Source organism: Anas acuta, chromosome 7 (genome assembly GCF_963932015.1).
Source record: "Anas acuta chromosome 7, bAnaAcu1.1, whole genome shotgun sequence".
Classification (NCBI taxonomy): Eukaryota; Metazoa; Chordata; class Aves; order Anseriformes; family Anatidae; genus Anas; species Anas acuta.
Window position 1 is genome coordinate 32,271,917 of NC_088985.1, and position 13,815 is coordinate 32,285,731.

A 13,815-nucleotide genomic window follows, 5' to 3' on the forward strand; every position below is an offset into this window, starting at 1 on the left:
ATGTTCTGCATTGCTGGAATCTGAAATATTGTTTCATGGAACATTGCTGTATTTATGCATACCACAGACTCGAGAGATGCTGAATTCCTTTTGTTCTACTGCTCCAGCTTTGGGGGAAAAAAATAAAAAATAAAAAAATCCCATCTCCAACAAATTTTAACAGTCCTCCCCAAAAAAGTGTGAAAGTTTCACACCTGTGTAAAAATTCTTAACCACTAAAACACTGTTGCCATTTAAAGGAAAAGAAAAAAAAAAATAAAAAATAAGAGTGACTTTAGTTTTCAAATACAAAATAACATGTTGTTGACAGTATGAAAAAGTACTGTTTTGTCAGAGAGCCAGTTTCTGCTCAAAAAACAGTGATGAAAAATTATTTTTCTCCACTCACTCTAGCTGCCTGGCTAATTCCGTGCTTCAGCAATTTGGTGGAAAAAAACAACAACAAATCCTAGATGGCCAGTTCATACAGTTATTTTCTTCAAGTAAAAGAGAAGTCTTGGCCTTAAATAAAATAATTGGAAATAGCATTGGTCTGTGATGAGATGAGCAATTCTTCTCTTACAGGGAAAAAAAGAAAAAAAAAAAAAAAAAAAAAAAGGATCTAATATCCAGTTTCAGGAAATCCTGCCTTTTAGTTTAATGCTTTCAGATCTGTAAAGGGATGCAGGGTCAGCTGGTGGGAAGCCAAAGGTATTTTAGCTTTTCATTGTGTTCTCTCATACAGCAGCTCGAAGACACACTCAGCTTTTGTATAGGAAAATATGGGGTTCTGCAAGCAAATGCCCATGATATTTCCCCTTTTTAGGTACCTTCCTCTCCCCAGCCAGAGTCATGCTGCTTTAATGTCTTTTTTTCCTCCTCATGTTCAGGCAGGTTCTCTGCTGTCTTGCTTTTGTACCCCTTTCCCCCCACACCACTCCTACTCTCATCATTAATGGTTGATAAATAGCTAATGAATGGATTGGACATTAGGACCTCCCTTTCCATCTGGGCTGCATGGTATTTTACAGGCCCTGCTAGATCTTTATTAGATTTGGGTGCAGATTATTGATTTAGGTAGATGAGGTCGTTGTAACCTCATCTCGCAGAGAAAGGAAGCAGGGGAAGCCAAATGCAATTCAGTGGTTATTTTCTGTACCAGTGCAAGCCAATGGAGGGGAAAAAAAAAAAAAAAAAAAAAGTCAAAATGAAACCAAAAAATATCCATTAAAAAAAAATCATAACTGGACCTTACACCAAATGCGATGTTCTTATGGGCATTTGAAAGCTGATGTAAAAGTTTGAGCTTTCCAAAGATTAGTACTACAGAATAGATAGTAGGTGTTGATAAAGAGAAAATGTTTATGAAATACCAGACTATTCCTAGGGCAAAATGACATCTATTTATAGAATAAGAGCATCACCTAAGACGTAGTAATGATTGGTAAAAGGACACCTTTTGCTTAAGTTATTTTTGCTCCCATTAAATGGCCATATCAGCACCTGCAGATCTAATAAAAGCAGAGCTCAGACTTTGTAGTAAGCACTTTTTAGCGTCCTGCCAGAGGTATCTTAAGCACAGAAATCTCCCAGAAAGTCTGGCATTCCAAGTTGGTGTCTGTAACACACTTCAGCACATTTATAATCCCATGGATGTGAACACTAAGAGTGTGTACAGGTTCAAAAAGTGACTGCATATACATGTAGAAATTGGAAGAGACTCAAGCAGATGTGATCCCAAACTGAGCACCCACCTTGGAGCTGGAGATGCCAACTCCTTCAGCCATCCCCATCCAGCCTGTGTCATCCCAGGAGCACGTTTCTACTCATTCCCTGTTGGGGAATGTAACCCAGAGTGCCAAATCCCACCAAGCAGCAGAGTTTGGGCTTAGTCAGACTCACAAAGGACTTGTGCATTGTGTGCCTAATCCTTGGGCATGTGGGGATTCCCACCCTAAAACCACATACCAAATCAGCACAAAAGCCATTTTCACCTGGAAACAGAGTTGTTGTTCACTCCTAATGACCCGTGACAGGCTGCTAGCTGTTTCCGAATCACAGCTCTTTGATCTTCTCATTCCAAAGGAATATGAAATTCAGGACTGTTGTTAATATCCACGGGCTGTCACACTGCACTAAGCTCCCTTCCCTTCACACGACACCCCGCTGGTGCCTACCTTTTCATGGCCACGTTCATGTGGGGGATCCCAAAATCTCTCTCTGTCACTCTCTGTGTTTTCTGTAAAGCAAAACCACCAGAAAGAGTAATTTTTGTCTTACTGCACCCACCCCATAGAAATGGTCTAGACCTCTTCACAAAACTGGCTTGAGTAAAAAATTAAATATTTCCATCTGGTGTGTGGGCTGACAGGCCCGTCTCCAGCTCCTGCCAGGTGTCCACAAGATGTACTACACGAGGCTGGTTCCTAGCCCTCCTCCTCTTCCAAAGCCTAGGAAAATCCATGGATGAAAACCACCACAAATTATAGCAGTCACCTCCACCACAGCCATCCATGCAGTGGGTGGGTGGGAGTTGTGTCCATCCGAATGCTCATTTTCTACATAATTAAGGTGAGGAAAGGCTGTAAAGTGAAAGATTTTATATGTTTGACCCAGAAAGAGTCTTTCTGCAAGCTCCACTCATCCAAGTTTAAGCCCAGTTCTCCCTCCTAGGGTTTCACTGCTGCCACAGCCAGTTTCCATTTTGCTTCCTTAGCCAGAGCAGTAGCTTGTTGTTTTCAGGCTCTGCTAACTCTTCCTTCTCCCCATCCATAATGCTCTATCGGATATCATCACGCTTCAGTGAGAAAATAATGAAGAAAAATGCACATTCCAATAGAATCTGCTGAGAATACTTGCCTTGCTTGTCTCCATTTTGCTTTTTGCTATTTTCTGAAACATTTCTGCCAGGCATTGCCTGCTCTGCAGCATGAAGGAACATCAACAAACACAACCTGGATTCCCTGTGAAAAAAACACTGTTCCCCTCCTCTGCCTTGCGATGACAAATATCTTCCCCCACCTGATTTGAGGTTACCCACATTTCCCTTGGCAAAACAAACGCTGAGATTTTCCTCACTTCTTTTGTGCTTTGCAAGTTCTGTGGGAGAAAATCCTTGCTGTGGCTGTTTGCCGAGAAGTTAAGGACCCACGAGAAGCAGTACAGAGAGCTGGGAACTGTAGCAGCCATGAGAGCATCCTTCCCTCCCCTCAAGGTTTGGTTGCTGAGGTTTAAGGTTGGATGGGTCTGATCCTGACCCTGCCTGGCCTCAGGGCTCCAGGAGGCCAGCACAGTGCGTGTGACCTCGCCACCTGCACATGGCGTGGAGCCCCTAGGCCCACACTGGTAGCACAGCAAGCACACACCACAGATTTCCACACCGAGAAATCCTTCAGGAGGTCTGGGCTCTCTGTAGACCTGTGTGCATGCTTAGCACCTCTTAGCATGCTTAGCACCTCTACTTCTTTCTCACAGATTTACCCAAATTAGTTTTAACATCACTAAATGCCTCCCCCTAAATGGCACAAATAAGTCACTAAGAAGCTGTAAGAAACAGTCACTGCTAATCACACAAATGATTTAATAATCCTAACGCTTGGCCAAGCTGCCAGCATGAGAATCACAAAAAATACCAACATCTTCTCTTATTTCCCATCTTTTTTCTCCCTCCTTTCACCAAGGCTTCCCTGCTCCTGGGTGGGCAAACCCCAGTGATATTTTCCCTGAAGAGTTACAAGTTGGGGTAAATGAGAAGGATTACATCATAACTACAACAACAAAAACAACAGGAGGTCCTCCTTAATCCAGAAATTGTACTCCATATTCCTAACCACCACCTTTAGACACCTTGTCCTTCAACGTGCAGATAGTCTTCAACCTGTGGCCCAAGGACACCTGGGAATCCTAAGATGATTATGCAAAGGGTAATTAAGTAAAGCAAGTCTATTGTTAATGGGCTTAAATTAGCTCTACGGAGATTCACAAGCTCAATGAAAAGTCATTTTTAATAAGAAATGAAGTTTTCTGCAGACATTCACAGCAAGAAAAAAAAAAAAAAAAAAAAAAGTAGATAAAAAGAGTTCCTTTTCCGAGATGAATAGCAGTCAGCTGGAGAGACATTTTTGGCCCTCTCCCCTGCAAGCAGCACAATTGTCGTGCAGGTGGTGTACATGTCAAAAAATGCCTTGTAAAGATTTCAGAAGGCCCCAATCCCAACCACAGTCAGCTGGGAAAAGCTGTGGGACATACTTCCAAGCTCACTTGTACCCAAACACTCACACAGTCACCCAGGCCACCCCTGTGGCAATCCAATGCCGTTATTACTAGCAGACCAAACCCTAAAAGATCTATAAGGTGCAATTCTCTTGTACTTTTGACCATCATGAATGTAAGCAGTCCCCATAGATCTGTGGCTGTAGATGCTGATGGCAAGCCTTCAGTTCGGATTTGCTACTGCATTTGTCTAAACAGAAGACAACCCAAATTCCCACCTGAGGACCCGATCTCTGGCAGGTGCTGGGCTTTTTCCTCCCTGAGCTCCTGGACTGATGGATTTCCCACTGCTTCACCAGTGACTCTTCCTCCTTGTTTCCTTCTGATGGGTCCTGGAGAGCACATTATATAATCTCTCTTACATGAAGAATCCCTACGTTAAAGATGCTCTAGGAATCAATCCTCTTTATTCGTTGTTTTTATGAGTGGCAAACATAATATTGTACAAAGATGAACAGTGTTTAAAAAGGAAAAAAAAAATCCTATGTAAGCGCAACCCAAAAGAACCAAAATCAAACATCAAAAAGTCCCTGGGCTGAGAAGTAAACACAAGAAAATTTCTTTCCTAAAAACAACATACACGAAATTGAAAACAGACTGAGATGGGAACAGCTCCTGTAACACAATATCACTAATCAAATGCTACAACACACATTTGTTCCGAAGAGAAGGCTCACGCGTCTTGCTGCATGCATCCAGCCCCTTCTAAACTCCATTAAAGAGTAGTCAAAAATAAATAAGATAAAAACCATTTGCATGTATTATACGAATTAGAAGGGCTTGCCAGATGGGGAGCTCTCCTCCAGCAGGGTTGTTGTTTTCGGAGGCAGAGAAGCGCTCGCACTCCCCAGCTGTTTGGGGCCTGCCATGTTCCCACTCTCAGGAAAGCATCGCCCCTGGCTTTCCCCTGTAATTAGTGAGTGCTAATACCCTGGGTTAGGCTGTGGAAAAGTCACATTCTGAGAGATCACCCTTGCGAACAGCTGTACTCGTGAGACAAAACGTCACCACTCCAAGCTGTCAGCCAATTCATCTCCAGCGAAAGTCAACCGGGCCGTAAATTGGGAGTTCTTTATCTCAGGACAGCAGACCGAGCTGGGTTTTAATTGCTGAGCTATGCTAATGAGCCTTGTTTGTGACACAAGGTGCTTCGTGGTGGCTGTGTTTGAAAACATGGTATCGCAACCCCCCCGAGGGCACACACAATCAGCTTAAAACCACTGCCGTCTGGGTACAGAAAAGAAATCATGTACCGGCCCGTCAGCATGGCACATTATCAAAGGCATCATTAACAGCTGCTTCGTGCAGTGGCAGGAGGCTCTCCTGGGTGAGCTCACTTCATTGCCTTTCCATTCTCTGCTCCCTTTTTGTTTTTTCTAAATCGTGGGTTCTGTAAACATCACTGTCAAATCATCTGCGGGGGAACAAAAAGATATCGGGAATTAAGCCTTTGCTAGCAGATAAGGGCTCTGTCTGTTTTTAAAAGGGAAAAAAAAAAAAATCAGAACAAAACAAAACATACCCAGGGAAAAGCAAACAGACAAAAGAATAGCAGCAAAAGTGCTTCTCTCCAACTTGTTGAGACCAAACCTGCTGCAGCTCCGTTTTCTCTTTGTTCCTTCTGGATTAGGGGCTACAGTATCCTAGACAGCATTTTAACTTTGGCATTTAGGAAAAGAATAGCCCAGGTGGACACGAGGCTACAGGTTTTCTTGTCCAGATACTGTAAGCTCTTTCCTTTGCCCCATTAATTATGAGGCTCGTGATAGCTCGTTGCTTGATGCAGAAAGCCCAGGCCATTGCGAAGGCTAGTGCTTAGCATCGCTAAAAGTCAGTATTACTTAAATATGGCATTATTATTCTTACTGAACCACCCAGGGACGTGTGACAGGCCCCCAGACCCCATGTGCTGGCTGCAGTGCAAATATCTGGCTCCCCAGCCTCCGCGCTCTTTTAACCCGGGGGCCCGACCTTGCATATGCTCACACAGCTAGCAGCAGCACGTGGCCCCCCTGAAATCAACACAACTGGTGAATGGAGTGAAATCAGTAATTACCCATGTGCTTAATTATTTGCCGAGCTGGGGGCTGCTTCATTTTTAGCTTTTTGCTTCAAAATGTTAGGTCTCATCCAGCGCGCCTTGCTTTGCACTCGATCCCACAAGGAGCAGTGTGGTCTGGCCTAATTAAGCAAACCACTTAACGAAGTGTTTAAGTGTGTGAATGAGCCCATTGACTAAAGGCTGCATTGCTTGGCCTCGAGTGCTCAGTCCCTTGCAGGACGGACCCTTGAAGGCACAGATATTGGTGGTAACATACCTTGGGGTGGGGACAGGTCCCGAATCCCAGTGCTGGGTGCACTGGGCACACTGGGACTTCCCTGGAGCTCACCCAGCAGATGGAGCATTGCAGTGGGTGAGCCAGGAGCCCCAGCAAAGCTGGGAACCACCGATGGATCCCCTGCTCCCTGCCTGGAGAGTGACCAAATGTACCTGTGGCAGAAGGTGCAGAGAGGCAGCACTGGAGACCAGCTCTCCCCAGGCCTGGGCTGGCTGGGATAAAGCCTCCAGTAGTGGCTTGCTTCTCACAAGCACTAATTTTAGGCCCTTTAGGACAGAAACTAATGATAACACCCTTCCTGGAAAAAGGAAAAAAATCCCCCTGGGCCTGTGTAAAATTAGCAGTGAGCTGACTGTCCCACTTTCGTTCCTGCTATGTGGGGCAGCGTGGCTGGTTAATGTGCTGGGCTTGTCTAAACACCCTTTGCTTCCCCCCTTGCAAGGGGAGACCACTCACCCTAATGGCCAAAGCCTCCTGAGCACATCCCTGGGAAGGCAGCAGGAGAAAACAGGGCAAGACAGGCAAAAACATTGCCAATGGGAAGGAAGTGGAGGGGACAACCTTTCTTGGCATGGGAGACCCCCATCAGTGAGGGCTGTGGGGCGGAGGACAGTGTGGAGTCTCTAGGGGGAGAATGGAAGCCACGTGTGCCCTCCACCCTGCAGCACCCATGGGAGCAGCCTGGTGAGGCAGCCAGGACCTCAGTGCCTCTGCCTGGTGCTAAGGAAGGACAGACAGACACATGCACACACCTGGAAACACAGCACAGCTTAACAGGAAAAAAATCCTTGAAAGCAGCATCGTTACCATAATCCAGTATTAGTACGAAATATGAGCTCCACCCTGGAGCTCTGAGATGATTCCTCTGAGCCCTGCTGCCTGCCCAGGTGAAAGCCTCCTGCAATGACTCCCCAGCATGAGGGAATCTCAGAGATAAGGTGAGATTTCTTCCAGCATGATGGAAAAGTCCTGGCAAACATGCAATGTCCAAGGAGTGATGGGGGGAGAAGAGAAAAGGGGAGGGAACCCCCAAGTCACATCCACCTCAGAAATAATCATTTTTCACAATGTCACGTTCCCTGTTGTTTTAATTCCAAACTGCAATCTGTTCCAACACGATTTTATCTTTCCCTGTTCACGATGCATGTTGCAAGTCTGATCCTGACCCAGCTCCCCTGCTAAATACTGGTAGAACCTCAGTTCAAACACAGCCTCAGAAAATTAATACTGGATTTGACTCAGATATAAAAGATAATGACGGGTGGAAAGGAGAGGGAAAATAAATAAATAAATAAATAAAGGAAAGAAAAGAAAGGTCTCTGGAAAAATGACAGTATGTACCTTAAACAAGAGGAGCAGTTAAATTTCCCTTGCCCCGCACAGCAAAGCCCAAAGAGCTAAATGTAAGCAAGCAATTTATTTCAGTAAACAAAAATCTGCCAGAATGGCACTGTTTTTCTCTACGCAGCTTTTTCTCCCCATTGGGACATCAAGATGTTGTGTTGCTTTTTTATTTTTTTTTATCTTTTCACAAGGCACATTATTCCATTTAAGTGCTTGTGCATGTTTATTAATAGAGGGAAAAAATGAGTGAACAATGAGCTACTCTGGGGAGGCTGAAAGCCTGCACTGGAACAGTGAACCAGAGGAGAAAATCCATTTAGCAAAATGCTCATTTTAAGACATGTTCCTTTCACACTTGAGTTATTTTCCTCTGCACCCCAAAGTTAATTAGGATCCTAGTGACATATCGGTCCTGCATCCATGGCACTGCACACATCTGTGCTGCCCCAGCCCACTCTGCCCATCCTCCTTCACCCTCTCCAGGCACACCAACAAACAGGCAGGACCCCGGGCTACACATCCTGACCCAGTGCTGTGAGAGAGCAGGCAGTGACCAAGATTATCTCTAGCAACGTGCTGGGAAGCAGTGAAGCTTCTATACAAACACCTCTCACTGCAGTGAGGCCTGAATCTGACTGTAAATGACCCGATGTTAATGAGCACCGTTCCGTTATTGCTGCTGTGCAGATGAGGGAAGACTTGAGATACTGAGGCAATTCTGGCCCTCTGTCATGTATCCTGTGATCACAGGTGGACACAAGGGCTGTGGAGAACTCCTGGGCCGATGGGAAGCAGCCTCCTTGCAACTATTCGACAGTGGCAGAGATTGCTATCGCTGCTTGTCACTCTGCTGGTGACAACTCCTGAGCAGGGAGGAGGCCCCACGGAGCTAGGTGCTGCTGATAAACCAAGCGGAAAGACAGTTGCTGGCATGAGGAAATATACAGACACAGCCGTGGGCACGGTTCCCAAAGCAGGGAAAATGCAGGTCCACACAGCTGGTCTTGAAAAGGGAGTCAGAAGAAAACAAGCCACATCGCGAAGACGTGCTCAGGGAACCAGAGAGGGGAAACACACACTGCTCACTTGCTACTGAAAGGAATTTACTAATGTGAGAAGACATTTTTCCAGAGCAGCTCATCACTTACTATAACCTCCCAGCTTTGGCAGCTGACACCTGAACTCCTGCTACCTGGGGACTGCAAAGTTCCCTGAAGATACCAAAGGTTAAATGTAATCTGTTCATTTGCTGTTTCCAAATTGGATTGTTATTTACCAGCTGTCAGTAGCTGTGTGCTCAACAGTTTCAGCTCTCTCTTGGCTTTGCTGAAATAGTTTCCCAAAAGCAGAGCCAGTGGGAGCTTTCTGCTTTGAGCTGGGACAGTCTCTGATGTACCCCCAGGCGTACCCCAAGCACCAAACCCCTCTGCCTACAGTATCGCTGCTTCTATGCTCAGTCAAAAAAGATTAGCTGATTTCAGACGGTGCCTAATGAAAGCTGAGCTCTTCAGTGCCAACATTTACCTCTCCAGCCCGCAAGCAGAGGCTGGCAGGTTGGCCTGGCATTCGGTCTGCAGCATGTGACCGCTTAATGAGGGCGGTCTGTGAGCTGCAGCGCTAATGCACGGAGTCACAAAAGCCGCTGCCCACTGTGACTTGCTTCACTATAGTGGAAGGATATTTTTTGTGTTATTAAAGCCCAGATGGGGAAACAAACCTATTCTCGGCTCTTTCACAGCCCTAGTAGGTGACTGTGGACAAATTCTGTAACCATTTTCTTTCTTAGGAGTCCGCTACCATAAAAAGGAGATAGAAAATGTCCTTTCTCACAGGAGGATGCAATAGGTTCAGGTATTAGTGGGATGAATGTCGCAGTAATGCTTGTGAAATGTAAAGACTAAAATGGAGAAAGCCCTGCTGTGCCAGCTTTAAAAGCCTGCATGTAATAGCTGGATCACAAAGGTCTTTTGGGTCTCCCTGCAGCACCTGCAGCAAATGTAGTGCCATTGTTTCCCTGCACTCTGCCATCCAGCCCAACAGCAGCCTGCCTGGAAAACATCAGGCAGGCAGAGCCAGCAAGTACAGCAGCTGCTACAGACACAGTGTGGGCTGGATGGCAATAAGCATTTTGTGCCCACCCAAAGCCCAGGTGATTTATGTGTAGGAAATGCCTGGTGCTCCAGGGATGTGCTCCAGGGACTCGCCCCAGGTCGGGCAGACAAGACCAGGTTTTAATTCCTCCCTCCTACGGGATTCCTACTGGACCTTTTGCAAATGTTTGCTTTTATTGGACCCCTTAGGCACAAGGACAAACAGCACTAAAGGGTCTGAGATGCTTTGGATACTGACACAAGTGTCTTTTCCCTATTTTTCTTCACAGTTTACAAACATATGCCACAGGGCGCTGCAGTTGCACTTACAAATGCTGAACCACCCAAAGAAGCAGCCCCCATGGCCACAGGGATTTCCACAGTCCTTGACAGCACCAGGGAGCTTGCAAGCTCTTCCTCTTCAGCCAAATGAGTAGTGGCAGGTATTCCTCTGGCCCACCAATTCTCCTGACAGTTTGTGTCGCCGTTATCAGATTTGCCTCTGAAAGAAACAATGAAATAACATTTTCTCTCCGCTGTTGCCAGGAGAAAGTCACAAATAAACAAGAAGAGAAAGCAAATAACTAAGTAGAAATCAGTAAAACCAATAAAGCAATCAGGCTGAGGAGGAGATGGTGGCTGCAGGGTGGTGAAGAGTTTGTTGTTTTTTATCTCTTTCCCTCACGCTGGTGGAGGGGCGCACCTCAGACAGCAGTAGGTAAAACACTGCCGAGTGCTTTTTTTTTCCCCAAATTTGCCTGCCTTCATCACTGGGGTAGGACCCCTGCCTTCAGACGATCGATTAAAGCCATCGTGTTTTGGCACTACAAGGAGCAAAGGCGGAGGCTGCAGCCATGCCAGCTTTTCTACTGCACCACAGCCACATGTCCAGCCGTGCATAACACACACAGGAGGCCTCCCTGTGAACGTTCTACAGCTGCCATGGCTTAATGTCACACACAGTTTGCAGGACGTTTGCCTAAAGACATCCCACTGTAGGTCGGCGTGAGATGGCCGCCACCAGACAGCGAGGGGACGCTGGGCCGCAGCAGCGGCCTAGGAGCGGGTCCCGCCTGCGCCTCCTTCCTTCATCTGTGGGATGTTTTTTGACCTCCTGGAGGGCTTCCACGGAGTACCCACTGTCATTTCCATGGAATTCTTTTTGTTACAATAACATAAAAACATGTCTGATCTCTTCTCAGCGTGTCAGCAAGCCGTGAAGGAAAACAACAGAAGCCCATCGAGAAGATATTGTAGCTGTTTGCGAAGACATAAAAGTCAGTAATATAAGAATAACTGTATTAAACATCCCATAAACACCCAGCACACAATATCTTCTCTCACTATGAAGAATATTTTATGAAGCATACAATCTCATTCAAGTAGATGCAGCTATCTGCAGCAGGGCACCACTGCTAGCAAGCAAGAGGTACAAAGCCTGCCCTCAGATGACATTTCAGGCAGCATTTAATAAACGTCCAAAGATTCGGCTGCAGAGGAAAACAACCACCACCTACACAATCCTGCACAGACTATATAGTTCAATTCTGGACTTTATACAGATCCTCCAGATATTAAAACATTAGTAGCTGTCCTTGGATCTTGCTAGCAAAGCTGGCTGAATGTAAGTCAAAGACTCTGTAACTACATTCACAAGAGTCCTGGCCACAGGATAGAATTTAAGAACAATTCACTAAATTCCTATTTGTTTCATTCCATTGAAACTTGGATCCTCGTATATTATTATGTTTGAAAGCACATTGAACGTGTTGGCATGCCAGTGTTGTGATGCTTTGTGACATTGCTGAAAGTAACAACACAGCTACTTTGTCAGCCATCCACGCTGATAACAGAAAAAAGAAAGGTTCCTGGTAGGTGATAAAACTCCACTAACAAGAAGCAAATCTGTCCTAAAAGGGGTTTCACTTCTCTTTTCATTTCCAGATGAATGAAACCTCTTTCATTCCCATTCCCTCTCTTTCAGGCTTGCCATTTCGCTACCATTCCTCCACACCACAATGACAATGGCCACCATCGAAGTGACTACCTAAATAAAACCATCTGGGCTCTGAGCTGGTGAGTGTTTGTTGTGATGTTTTCATGACAAACAGCACATCTCTAGAGCTCATTACAACCTGGCAAGTCTCAGTAAAAAAAACTGTGTCATTTAAAAAATTTTTCACATTTCCTGAACAATATCAGAAATGTTAAAAGGAGAGTTTTGAATTGTTTCATCTCAGGAAGGCTGAGACACTCCAGCTTTACAGTTCTGACAGCTATGGTTGCTGGAACAACACTAAGAAACATTTTGAACTAACCATAAGATTTTAAAACTGTTGTTCGAATGCTGATGAGTACCACATGTGTGAAACCCTTCAATTTCAGTAAAAGCTTACAAGTATATTGTTTTCAAAGGGATACAGTTAGGTTCTGATACACATGTAATATGTACCTGGCTCTCAGGAGCATCGTAAACTTAAAGACAAATCCAACCAAATCTCTGTGCCACTCATTGCTATTTTATAACCTTGCACAAGATCATTTCAACAATATCGGCTTTCAGTAGCATTCAGCTTCAATTTTTATAACATTTGGGTGTTAAATTTAGAGGAAAGTTGTTTATTAGTTTAGGAAACAATGGTGTTTATTCACATTTTCTCTCTCTCTCCCTTTTTTTTTTTTTTTTTTTTTTTTTTTCTAACGGGAAGAGCATTCATATTAATCTCAAAAGCTATAATCATTTGGTACCAAGACAAAGCTGACAAGAAAATAATGGTGACCCCCACCAGAAATCTGCATGGTAGAGGAATCTTCACACAATTAAACATACTTGTGGACAAGTATTTTTGGTTTCCTGCTCTTACATACAAAATTTTAGGTGCCCAAAACTGACAAATTGTTGGGGGGGAAAAAAAAAAGATATTTATACAAAATATATAAAAAATTAAAAGAAAAAAAATTACGCAGTTAAATGCCAAGAGAGGGACCCCACCCTGGGTTTTTCCCTCCCTCCTTTCCTTATACCAAGGAAAAAAAAAAAAAAAAAAAAAAAAAAAAAAAAAGGACCAGAGCACACGGCTCTTACCCTTCTTTAGCAGTCAGAAATTATGACTGATTTTGATCCTTTGCTCTTTTTACCTATATAATGAGACAAAAAAGTTAAATACTTTGTCAGTATGGCTCTTCATGTCCCAATTACCTTAATAATATGATAAAAATAAATGGATAAATAAGAATAAAGTTAGCAGGAATTTCCCCATTAATTTCAGTGGGATCAAAATTTCATGAACTTGGTCTTTGAAAGGATCAGTGTCCAAGGACATTCTGGAAATCTGCATTTACATTTGTGTGGTTTTTCTCCTTTTTATCTCTACTTTTTTACTGTCCTCCCCTTGCTCTGTTTTTGCTCTCAGGTCCTTAAAGCAAAGGTTTTCCTCACCTCTTTCGGTAGCAGTTAAAAGTTTCCTCACCACCAGCCTTGCCCACCACTAGCAAGCATGTTTTTGGCTATCAGGATGCCAGCACTGTCCTGAAACTTAAACATATCCATTTATCCTACTAGCACTGACTCTACTTTTGAAAATCTTGCTTTTTCCATGGAAGTTCCATTAAGAATAATAATTAAAAAAATCTGTGACATGCAATGCTATCTTATTTTAGTTGGTCTGCTACTGGAATGGTCTAAAACACCCACCCACTCATCCTCCCAGCAGCCCAACAGCTGCAGTAAGACAGCAGTGCATAAACTCTGGCATGTGTTTACAGAAAGTACGCCCTACTGAACTAGCTCA